This window comes from Microtus oregoni, unplaced genomic scaffold (assembly GCF_018167655.1).
Source record: "Microtus oregoni isolate MIOR12 unplaced genomic scaffold, Mior012 000060F_ref0000265, whole genome shotgun sequence".
Lineage (NCBI taxonomy): Eukaryota > Metazoa > Chordata > Mammalia > Rodentia > Cricetidae > Microtus > Microtus oregoni.
Window position 1 is genome coordinate 11195715 of NW_024543870.1, and position 9052 is coordinate 11204766.

A 9052-nucleotide genomic window follows, 5' to 3' on the forward strand; every position below is an offset into this window, starting at 1 on the left:
TTGAACCTCTGTGTGTGTGTGTGTGTGTGATACATTTCAGATTAAAAACTACAACATCTATCTTAAAAATTTATCCTTCAACCCTTTCTGTATTTACTATATCTATTAAGCAAAAGCCAAGTTGTATCTTCAACACTCTGCTTAGGACTTCTTCAGCCAAACGCCCTGTCTTTTCACTTGTACCCCTAATGATGCAGCTGTCTCTCAGAGGGATTCCTACAACTCTGCTCAGGGGTAATTAATTGGCTTGAATGGCTCCCAGAATGAGGGAAGCTCTTCTGTGTTATGATGAGGGATATTACAAAGACTATCAATAAAGAGGGGCTCGGTCGCTTGCTCTGGCTGCATGGCCGTGCTGGCCAGCGTTGCATAGCCAAGCCAGATGTCTGAGATTGAAACAACAACAAAAAGGGTTTATTTTGGTCCATAGTTCCAGAGACTTAAGCCCATGGTCACTTGGCTTGTTGTGCCTGAGGCCAGTATTAAATACATCATGGGGGGGTGGCAGAGGATAGCAGCCTGTCTCACAGTGAACAGGAAGAAGAGAGAAGAGGGGAGAGAGATACAGACAGATGCACACACACACGGGTGAGTTAGGTGGGGTGGAGAATGCACTTGAAACACTTCAAAGGCTTGCCCCTAATTGACCTATTTCCGAATAGACCTCACCTCCTAAAGTTGCCATTGTCCTCCAATAACCCACTGAGCCACGTACACATCCATGACTTAATCTACCGATGAGCTTATAGCCTTCATGATATAATCACCTCCAAAGGTCCTACCTACAAATACTGTGGTACTTGGTGTAGGGATAAGTCCCACCCCTTAGGGGGCGTGTTTGCCTCGGGCTAATGTTTACCTATAAATCTGGCAAGTGTACTCGCAGTGCTTGCTTCTGCTTTCCTGGTCTCCGCGGACGGTGGTTCTGTAAGTCTATTTCTCCATTAAACATATATATATATATATTACAATCTGTCTGCATTCGTTTACGCCGTTACAACTTGGGACCAGTACTTCGATGTTGTGAGCTTTTGTAGGTCCATCAGATGCAAACCACACAGTTACCCTCTAGGAACCTCCGTGAGTTCTGCTGCCGAGAATCTCTAATCCCTATTTTTGTTTTTGTTTTGTTTGTTTGTTTTCGGGTTTTGAGACCGGGTTTCTCTGTGCAACAGCTCTAGCTGTCCTGGAATTAGCTCTTGTAGACCAGGCTGGCTTTGAACTCAGAGAGATTTGCCTGCCTCTGCCTTCTGAGTGCTGGGATTAAAAGCATACTTTCCCATCGCCCGACTCTATTTTTTTTTTGAGACTTCATTGTATAGGCACCTCTCAGATTCTTCAGCATTCCTGTCTTGAAGGGTAAAGCACAGGACCTCTGGAGTGAAGCAGGTCTTTCGACTTCCAATCAGACAAAGCAGGCCAGATAATACTTTTTATGGCCACTGAAAAGCTGGGGAAGGTTAGAATTTCTGTCTTGGGGAAAAAGCAACAAACCAGAAACTGGCTGAAAGCCAAAATATGTATGTCTTATATCACAAACCTGCTATAGAAAATACTGTTAACAGATAGCATATATACAATAGCGCTCAGAGTTTAGGAGGCTAAAATGCATAAGATGATTCAGGATCTGGTGAGGACCCGTTTTCTGGTTCACTTCTTGCTCACGTGGAGGGAGCGAGGCAAGGTGTTGCTTCTGATAGAGCCCAGACACCCTTCAGGAGAGGTCTACCCTTGTGAGCTAATAACTTGTCATGAGGCTTCTCCGCCTATTTAGCACCACACTGAAAATCTGAATTTCACATATGAATCTTGGGTCTGGGGTACAAACATTTGGAACTTAGTCGAGACCTAAAATAGACTGTATTGGGCAGGATTCAACTCATGGCTCTTAGAAACCGCAAGGCCAGTTGGGAAATGTAGTTTCATCATGTGGCTGGAAGCTGGACGGGTATTGAAAAACCATCATCTAGAGGACTGGTTCCTGAGGCTCTTTCAGGTTTTTTCAGGCATTCTGGAATGACAGGCGTGGTCTGCTCTCACCTAAGCCCCTACCTCTGACACCGAGCTGTCACACAGACAGTTCTCTGTCATCTACATCTCCACACTATCTTTTTAGAGACACCTTTACTCCAGTTTGGTACTTTGAGTTCCGTACCTTGAGTTCCTGCCTGGACGTCCCTTGCTGATGAACTGTGACTTGCAAACCAGAAGAACCCTTTTCCCTCCAAGTTCATTTTGGTCAGTGTTTCATCACAGCCCTAGAAAGCAAACTAAGACATTCATAAAACGTCTCAACGTTCCCAGAATCCCTGCTTTCAACTTCCTAAAGTAGAGTTTTTTTTTCTGAAAAAGTTTAGAATGCATTTCATCATGGCACCTTCATGCGTGTGTCCGTGTGCTTTGCTCTCTGCATTGCTCTTCCCTGTCTCCGAGCCTTTTTCCTTGCTCCAGCTGGATTTTGTCTCCCTCCAGTTAGTGCTCCCTTCTGTTTGTCTGTGTCGTATAATCCATTATTCGTTTCCCATCTCTTCTTCCTCTCCTATCATCCCTATTGGAGCTTCATGACCTACACTCACATAGGAAGTGTTGATATGTATGTATTCATGAGTGTGCTACACTCACACATGAAGTGTTGATATGTGTATGTGTTCATGTGTGTGCGGATGTGCGTGTGTATATGCATATGGAAGCCAGCAATTAACATTAGTGACTCCGTCAGTTGCTCTCCACCCTGGTTTAAATGTTAGTTAACTTTATGCATATGAGTGTTTTGCCTGCATGTATTTCTGTGCACCACCTGTGTGCCTGGTGCTGGAGGAGAGGACGTCAGCCCTCCTGAAACTGTAGGCACAGGTGGTTACAAGCCACTAAGTGGGTGCTGGGAATTAAACCCAAGTCCTCTGCAAGAACAGCAAGTGTTCTACACTGCTGAACTATTTCTGTGGACCCCTCCTTGTGTTTTGAGACTGGCTCTCTAGCTAGACTTGGAGCTGATTCAGGGAGAACCGCTGGTCAACAGCTCCAGGGGTCCCCCCATCTTTGTCTCCCAGCACTAAGATTACAGAGACACACTACATGAGATCAGAACTCAGGTTCTCATGCTGTGTTGCAAGTTCTTTTACTGAGCGTCATCTCCTCAGCACATATATGTAGACAATTTCAAATTTAGGTTCTGCATACGAGAGAAGAGATGTGGCCTTTGCGTTTCTGACTCTGGCTTATTTCACAGAGTGCCACGATTTTCAGTGACAACCCATTTCTTTGCAGTGACAACCCATTTCTTTGCAGTGACAACCCATTTCTTTGCAGTGACGACAACCCATTTCTTTGCAGTGACAACCCATTTCTTTGCAAAAGTCATGCTTCACTTTTCCTTTGCGCCTGCATGAAATTATCTTGTCTTGCTATGTACCACATTTTTCTAAAGCCTAATTCTTTCTTTTCTTCTTTTCATGTTTGTTTTCATGTGCGCATATATGAGGACACGTGCATACATGTGTGTGTGCATGCATGTGCGTGCACATGCATGTGTGTGCATACATGTGTGTGCACTTGCATGCGTGTGCGCATGCGTGTGTGTGTGCACACGCACATGCATGTGTGTGTGTGTGTGTGTGCACATGCATGTGTGGAGTTCTGAAGCCAAAGTCAAGAACCTTCCTTATTGCTCTTCCGCCCTATGCTTTGGTCTCTCAATCAGTTCCTGGGCTCACAGGCTGGTCTCGGTAGCCAGCTTGCCCTGGGGATCCCCTGTCTCTCCTTTACAGGGCTGGAATTGCAAACATGGCTACCCTACATTTACCTGGGCTCTGGGGCTCCAAACTCCTGTTTGTCCTCTTGGTGACAAGCCACTTTAACCCCTGAACTATCTCCTCAATCCTTAAAGAATTAATTCTTAATCTTCACTGCATATCACCGATTAAAAATGCACATTCCAGAACTGGGGAAATGATTAGTGGTTAAAACGCTCACCAAACAAGCTTGAGAACTGGAGCTCAGATCCTCAGAACTCCTTAAATGCCTGGTGAGTTTGATATCTCACCTGTAATTCTAGTCTGGCAAGGTGGAGACAGAATCTGTGAGCAAGCTGGCTGTATACACACGCACATGCATCCACACCGTACAAACATACACAAGACAGCGGGGAAAGAACAATGCACCTTTCTGGGCCCACCCCCAGGTTCCAACCTGGGAAGCATGTTTAAGGAATTGTGCGTTTGGGGAAGTCTCCGAAGTGGAGGAGAAAGTGGGCCCTAAAGGGGCTGCCTGGCAGCGTTCCTGATTGGTTTGAATCAGGCAGCGGCTATGCCAGTCCTCCCAGGGCCTAGCATGGCTGAGCCGTGGTGAGCTCTGTCCCATTCTCTCCCACCCCTCCTCCCTGTAGGAGCGGGACTGGCAGGCACCCAAGCCAAACACTTAAGACTCATTAGGGGAAACAAATGGAGCCTGGGTCGATCCCAGAGCCAGAGTGGGTGCTGGGAGAAAGGCGAGGCAGGAGCCCCTGGAGCAGAGGCTCAAACTTTCTTTCTGTATCAGGGAATAACTTAGGGCCTTTGTCAGGGAGAGGAGATGAGTACCCACAGTGCTGTGGCGTAAAGGGAGGTGTCTGCAATGCTCCCAAGAAAATAATAGTACCGTTTCGTGCAGTTCTTTCTCAAACACTGCCCCGGGGTTCTCATGAGTGGCTTCAGAGGGCCTTATAGACTCATCTTGGGGAAGACTTTAGACCATCAAGCAAGCTGACCAATCAGGGTCAAGGTTGGCTCTGGAGACATTTCTAGAGAGATGAATGAGCTCCGGAAGTCACTGGACTACTTTGAAGGCAGCCGTTCAGGGTGTTTCTAAAAACAATCACCAGGTCTCTTACCAGCTAGAAAGCTGGGCTGTTCTTCCCCTGGGCTCCTGCTGATAATGCAGAAAGGGAATCTGGCCCTAATCTCATTACAATTAGAAATGCCTCAAACCTCTCCTCCGGCTCCTCTGCTTCTTCTGCCCTTGTCAAAGAGAATGCGCATGTGCGAACTGCGCTCTGGGATGGTGGAAGATGCTCTCATAACCGACTAACAGGAGTCTCTGCTGCCCTTCCACGTCCCCATGATTCCAGGACACTGCGTCTGGGGAAGCTGGCCCTGTGGGTCCTTTGTGGGGGCATCGGTACTGTGAACGTCTGAAGGATTGCTGCACGCTGTGCGCCCCTTCCTTCCTCTAGCATCATGCCTCTGAGTTGTGGTCCAGCTCTGTACTGTGGTCATACCTTGTTCCTTGAGAGTTAGTGTAGAAAAACATGCCCCCACCCCAGACGGTTCAGAAGGAGTTGTGAACCGATCAAAACTCACACTCTTGGAGCTCAACTTTGAAATGGGTACGTACTGGGTGCGGTGGGGCAAGCCTGCACACGAAGCATTTTGGAGGTAGAGGCTGAAGGAACAGATGTTCAAGGCCAGTCACAGTCAATGGAGAGTTCGAGGCCAGTCTGGGCTATTTGACACTCTGTCTCAAAAGACAAAAGAAAGTAGCGACACTGGTTAGGAGTGTTTGCTGCTCAGTCCTGAGGACCATTGTTCAGACCTGCGTGGCCGCCTATAACCCCATGTAGCATCCATGTAACAAACTGGGCTTCCTGACACCCTCCCTTAGCCTTTGCTTCTGCATGGGCACAGGTGTGGGCATCCACCCCCCCCCCCACCCACTCACACATCAATAAGTCAAATAAAAGTTTTGGCAGAAATTGATTGATTTTTATTTTATGTATATGACAGTTTTGCTGGTGTGAATGTATGTGTACTAAGTGCATACCCAGTGCTTGTGGGAGAGATAGGAGGGTGCTGAAACCAGAGTTACAGATGGTTGGGAGCTGCCACATGGGTGCTGGGAACCACACCTGAGTCCCTTGTGAGAGTAACAAGCGCTCTTAAATGCTGAGCCATCTTTCCGGTCCAATAAAGTAAATCTTTTGTTTGTTTGTCTTTTTAGCTCTAGCTGTCCTGGAATTTACTGTGTGGACCAGTCTGGTTTTGAACTCACAAAGATCTTTCTGCCTCTGACCTCCTGAGCATTGGGCTCAAAGGTGTACCTCACAATACCTGGTCCAAAAAACAGTTCTTTAAAGAAAAGAAACAAAATGCGAGAGATGGAGAGATTTCTCAGTGGTTAAGAGCAATGGCTGCTCTTCCAGAGGTCCTGAGTTCAATACCCATGGTGGCTTACAACAGTCTGCAGTTTCAGACCTGGGGATCCATTGACCTCTTCTGGGCTCTATGGGCACTGCACACATGTGGTACACATGTATACATGCAGGCAAAAAAGACCAAGCCGGATGAAAACCCCAACTTTGATGAGGCAGGGCTAGCTGAGGTGCTGTTGGCAGCTGATGGCTTTTGCAGGAGTGAGAATCAGTTCGCCTCAGGGATGCAGGCCCAGATAGTCTACCCATGCTCCAGCAGACGGCTCTAAGGCCGTGTACCTAACGGCAGCATTAGGTGGGCTCAGTGGATTTTTTAAAAAGAGCACATGAAGCTGGGAGGGGAAAGAGGTGGTCATCACATGCATACACGGAATTCCCAATATAAAGTAAAAATGGCTAAATAAAAAAGGGGTGGAGAGAGTGTTAGATTGACAGGACTGATTGAGATCTGAAAGACAGCAAACCCAGTCCCCGAGACGGAGCATTGGCTCTGTTCTCGCCTGACCATCGTGAGGGCTGGGGAGCAGGGGGAGCCCTCCCATCTCTGAGTTCTATGATGCTGATCTTTCCCTGGAGGCTGGGGATGTGATGCTGTTGGGAGCTGATTCAGTGTCTGGTCCTTCTGAGCCAGAAGGTTGGCTCACCTGAAAAACCCTTACAGCAGCTGCTCTGACTCCTGTCCGTCCCCTGTGATTCAGTGCCCATCACAGGGAGGAAAAATGCTGGTAAATTTCATAGGTGCTGCATCGTACCCTGCTGTGGGTGCCAAGCCCTGGTGAAGTTTGGATCGCAGCCCAAGGAACGACTCTAATTTATACTGCTCTCTGTCTCCGATGCCCTGACCTCCATTCATTAATTTTTTAAAGCAGTATTTATTGACTATTTTTCTGGTAACTAGCACAGACTCTATTCATTGTCGACAATGGAGGAAACACTCGGAAGGAGAACTAAGAAGAGATACTGCTCGAGCAGGAGAGGCAGCTCAGCTGGCAGAGTGCTTACCCAACATGAAACCCTGGACCCCATTTCCAGTACCCCCAAAACAGGGTGAAGGTGTATACATCTCCAAGCCCAGACCTGGGAAGGTGGAGGCAGAAAAATCTAGATTTGAAGGTCTTTCTTGGCTGCATAGCAAGTCGAGGCCAGCCTAGGCTTCATGAAATAGTGTCACAAGAAAACAAAGTAAATAATTAGATGCATAAATAAATTGGCTGTAATCTCACCACCAGTTATACTGACAGTATTTTTTTTAAAGAGATACTTTTATTTTGGAATAGATTTATAGAAAAGTTAAAATGATAGTGGAGAATTCTAGCCCCAGTTTTCCCTCATATAACTATCTTATACTATTATAGTATATCCATTACAACAAATAAAACAATATCAACACATCATTGCTAATTGAAGTGTATAATTCATTTACATTTTCTTACTTTCTACACACTGTCCTTTTAAAAACAAAGACTTATTTATTTATATTTTATGTGCATGTGTGTTTTGCTTGCATGCTTGTATGTGTAACACATGCAGGCATTGACCCCGGAAGTCAGAAGAGGGCATCAGATTTCCCTGGGGCTGGAATTACTGAGCCATCATGAGGGGGTTGGAGCTGAACTCCAGTTCTCTAGAAGAACTCTTAACTTCTGAGACCTCTCTCCAGCCCTACCAAACATCCTTAAAAAATGTTTCAGAATCCTATCTAAGATAGCACATTAAATTTAGATGCTGTGACTCCTTAGATTTGACTGAGACAGTTCTCAGCTCTTCCTTGTTTTGGATGACCTGGACACATTAGTAGAATATTCTTATATTTGAGTTTGCCAGGTTTTCTCCTGATTAGGCTGGGGTTGTGAGTGGTTGGAGTCGAAGGTAAAGTACCATCCTATCTTCCACATCAAAGGCACCTGCTGTCACAGCGATTTATCAGTTGACTTTACCTGGACCAGCTGACCTGTGGAGTGCTTGATAATATTTCCCCCATGAAGTTATTCTTCTTGTCCCATTAATTCATATATGTGTATGCATGTGTGTGTGTATGTGCATGTGTATGTGTGCATATAATACGATCTCATATAACCGAGGTTGGTCTCGAACTTGTGATATAACAGATGATGAACTTCTGATCCTCCAGCTTCCACCCTCCAAGTGCTGGGATTGCAGGTGTCTTCTTGCCTGGTTGGGTGGCTCTGGGGATCCAGCCCAGCTCCATGGGTATTAGGTAGGTGCTGTATCAACCACTGAGCCATCCTGCTGGCCCCACACTGTCCTCTTTAGGAAGAAGCTATAAAGGGCTATATTTCCATGCATTTACTTTGGGTCTGAACTACACTCCCCACCCATACTATTTTCCAAAGGAACAAAATTCCACCAGACATCTGTTCACCCCCAGCATCCATCTATTTCGCTGATTGCTTGGATCTGGGTTCCAGTCTTAATCGTTTAATCTTCTTATTTCTGGTGGTTACTTCATGGAGACACTTACAATCATTCTAAATGGGTCTAGGCTTAGTTTCCTCATCAAAACCAAAATTATCCAGCAGTTTTGAGGTGCCAGGCTCTGTGCTAAGTGCTTCCTTCTTTCCCATGCCCCCCTTATTTACTTACGTCTGACCCCAGGTTGGACGTAATGCTTCTGCCTTCAGTGGGGCTGGACTGTGATATGTGGTGAAGTCAGTAGTACAGTCTACTGGTTAGGCTAGTCTTCAGCCCTTGGTCTGTAACCCCAGAGGCCAGCACCAAAACATGCTGCAGCAGACAGGTTCAGGGAAGCCTAGAGAAGAACAATTCCAAGTGTGGACACAGCTTTGGGTAAACCAGGTCAAGTCTTTGTGCCTTGTTTTTCTGCCCTGCTCAATGGGGACAATGGCT